At 32.7% G+C, this 3,706-nt stretch overlaps 1 long non-coding RNA gene across 1 annotated transcript; it reads right to left on the bottom strand.

Moving 5' to 3' along the window:
- Nucleotides 1-2,162: 2,162 nt before the first annotated feature.
- LOC118750720 lies at nt 2,163-3,053 on the bottom strand. The gene is made up of 2 exons (XR_004994424.1): nt 2,681-3,053; nt 2,163-2,619 (listed from the first exon to the last, which is right to left on the bottom strand). It is a non-coding gene; the product is annotated as an uncharacterized LOC118750720 (long non-coding RNA).
- Nucleotides 3,054-3,706: the final 653 nt, after the last annotated feature.

The raw sequence follows: 3,706 nt of genomic DNA, 5'->3' as shown, positions 1-3,706 counted from the left end.
ATTAAGCAATCAAAACTTGATTGATGAGTTCCGCTGTTGTTCTTTCCGGTAGCTCTACGTCACAGCTGCTTTCCCAACGTCCCTTCCATGAAAAACATTGACGAATGTTTAAAAAAATTGATGGTATATACATTATATTTGACACCTCATAAAAACAGCGCTTCAGGTGTTACATTTTTAACGTATGTACATATGTTCGCGATAATATTATTACCAGGGTTAGGATTTTAACGCATTTGCCTATTTTGTCTGCTTAATCGTATCTGTAAACAAATTAAAGAATCACACGTTTCATGTCTTCCTTGATTAAAAAATTAAATTTAAATTTTGCCTTTTTTTTGCCTTTTTCTGCCAACCCGCATGTACAAATCTGTACAAAAGTACCAATCATGTGACACTGAATTACAATCAACAAAATTTCACAAACTTTCGATATTTTTTAATTAGTATGTAGTTTTGCAGCCCATTGAATTCTAGTAGAATAAAGTACAAGGCAAATGGCTAAAAATTATGGTAGATTTTTGAGATTTTTAAAAAAGCTCGAAATTTTTAAGAAAGGTTTGAATATTTCAACATATTTACATTATACTAGAGGTATGTATATAACAAAATTAAAAAATAAATGCCTTTTCACCCTCTTTTCAAAGCTCATTTTGCCTATTTTGAAGTTTTTAGTGCCTTAAAATCAGTGTTGCCAACTTTTGATTTTCAAAAAGCTCCAAAAACTTGGAAAAAAGCGTTTTACCACACTAAAAGCACCAAATTTTTTGAATCAAAGCATGCTTTTTTTCATAACTGTTTGTATTTAACAAAGGTAAAAATATTAATAATATTTACAAGAATAAATCAATACACAAAACTTTTTGGCGTTCTTGGCACTTTGAGCTTAGGATATCTCAAAATTCTAGTGCTAGAGCAATTGTGCGGCCAAATTTGGATTCAGCACCAAGAAAGGATATCTTTTACTCAGGTTGTAAAAATCAAAATTTGTATAAATAATTAGTAAAGAATAAAAGAATTACTTAACGTACCTGCGTACTAGGATTTTCAACGCGAATAGAATTCAACAAGGTGGGTTTGCAAATTCAGCTTTTTATCAATCATGGTTGTATCTTAGGGCATTTAAATTTGTAGATACTTGTAAATTCCGTGCTGTCACAGCTTTAAATATTTCAAATTATTTCAGATTTTAACTACGTATCTCGAAGAAATTTTAGTTCAGAGAAAAGGCACTAGGCACTAAATAATTTTTTAATAATTAAAATTTTTTTTGCCGTTTTAATTTTTAAAAAGCACTAAATCTAGTGCTTAAAGCACCAAGTTGGCCACCATATATCATATGTATATGTACACGTATCTGTTTTTAACAAACCTTGCAGTGGACTTATTTAATTTGCAAAAGCCAAAAAAAAACATTTCCTTATTAAATACATTCAAGATTTGTATGGCTCACTTAATTTCAAACGTTTTTTCTTTTGTTTTGAAAAATTATAAAAATTAAATTGAGCGAAAACAAAAAGCAAAGCCAAATAAAAGTAAAAGAATCAACATTGAACTGCGTCAAAATGAAAATAAGGGAGCACGAATTTTCATGTGAAGCAAAACTCTCTGGGAAGACAATGTGATCATTGTGCCCATGGTGGAATTATACAAGGTGTTGTACGTAGTGACAGCTCATGTCGACAGCTCCCTTACAAAAGGTTGTAATATGGAAGCACGAGAGAAATGGGAAGAAAAAAAGCCCGCTTTGCGAAGTAGTACGAAATTTGGTACTATTTTTCATATAAAATTTTGCATATAAATAGTTACAAACGGTATATTATGATAAGCTAAATTCGCGAAAGTAGTATATATAACGTAGTACTTATGCAATAAATGGTAATTTAGTTTATTAAACACAATGTCCTATAATTATAGTCAAACTTCCAAAACCAAAAAATTAGTGGTGACCCCGAGTCGTTACATGACGGAATCGACAAAAGGGCGCATCGACGGATGGGGAGAATATTTCATCGAACAAAATGCCAGCTAAAGATGTGGAGCTTACATCGCAATGCAAGCTGCGACCGTTCTGAACTGAGATGCCAGACAAATAGTTTCTACAAATTGAGGCCACCTTTCAGTCGTACAAGACCACATCTTATGTCGGTAAATATAATCTGGTCCTCTCAGCAATTAGCAGCGATGCTTTAAAGGAAGCTGCGGATGTTTTAAAAACCTTACCAACTCAAGACCGATATATTAACCTCAAAAGTCAACTACTGTCACGTTTTACTGATTCAGCCGACCCACATAGGGTATTTGGCTGATTTAGGCATATTTTTATCGCTACAAACATCAAATATAGTTTTAGTTATCGAATAAAACATTCACTATAACTACCCTGTTACTAATAGAAAATTCAATCGTAGTGAAATCTTATTTATTGTCAATATTATTGTGGCTTATTAACATTTGTTTCCATATTGTTATTGAGCTTTGTAGCACTATTATGTTTTAGGGAAAAGGGAAAAAGCAACAAAGTCTTAGCGGTAGAAGTTACCAAAAAAACAGTTATATCGTTGGAAAAGCAGGGCCAGTGGCAGTGAACCACAGACGGGATTGCAGCAGCAAAAATCACTGGGGAATAGATGCATAGTTAAGTACGTAGTTCTTGGGTAAATCTTCCATCTAAACTTACCAAGAAAACAGTTATATCGTTGAAAAAGCAAGGCCAGTGGCAGTGAACCACAGACGGAATTGCAGCGGAAGGAAGCACCGACCAAAATAACTACAAATCCTTGGGGAGAACTCTAAACGGATGTTTTTTTGCCGAATTAATGTTGAAATTTCTAATTTAATTTTCAGTTGCCAACGATAAGAATAGAGTAAATGTCAAAGAATTGTTCAGTGATTGCAAATCAGTTTTGGAATAGGGAATGAGGTAGTTTAGTACTTTTTTAAAGGCGATAAAATGTAGTTTTTTCAAGAGGGAAACACCGATATAGCTAAGGGAGCCAAGATGGCGGATTAGAGCGAGAACGCTGTCAATATCCAACACCTTGTATTATTCCACCATGATTGTGCCCATGATACAAAAAAAAGGTAGTTTCACTTTGAAATTTTTTTACATAAACTGTACTTATGACGTTTATACTTTTCGTAAATTGCTCGAGTATTACTGCCACCTTAACAAATTATTGTTTTGGAAATTGTATTATTTTTTAAAGGAATTTTTTATGCATTAAAAAATAACAACACGCAAGGTAAATTTACTTAATGCATCGTATTAGCATAGCTGTTAATAAGTGTGTAGTAACAAATAGATGATCTATGTGCATTACGCAATGTAATAGGAGTATTTTACTTGCCTTCCGTTTTATAATTAATTTTAGAAATAAACCACTAAAAGCTCGCTATAAAATGATGCGCAAAATATATTCCTTGAAACAATTTTTGAAATAATTTTTTTAAGTAAAAAACCACTTTTTTTAATTCCTTCAAAGAATATGGTAGCTTCCATTTAAAAGAAAACGTCAAAAGCACGGTTTACGTCAAATGGGAGCAATGGCGGGTAAGAAGAAGAAGTGAAACTACCTTTAAATCTGTGTTCATATGGAAAAGTAGCTTATGTCGAAAGGCTGGCTTTAGTATAATGCGGCATTCCCTTTACTCTTTAAACGGCAAGGAATTTTTTGATGAGACTTAATAAGAATATTGACTTGCT

This window comes from Rhagoletis pomonella, unplaced genomic scaffold (assembly GCF_013731165.1).
Source record: "Rhagoletis pomonella isolate Grant_MI unplaced genomic scaffold, Rhpom_1.0 Rhpom_scaffold_00370, whole genome shotgun sequence".
Taxonomy (NCBI): Eukaryota; Metazoa; Arthropoda; class Insecta; order Diptera; family Tephritidae; genus Rhagoletis; species Rhagoletis pomonella.
Note: the sequence above shows the minus strand (reverse complement) of the source record. Positions and strands in the feature narration are given on the sequence as shown.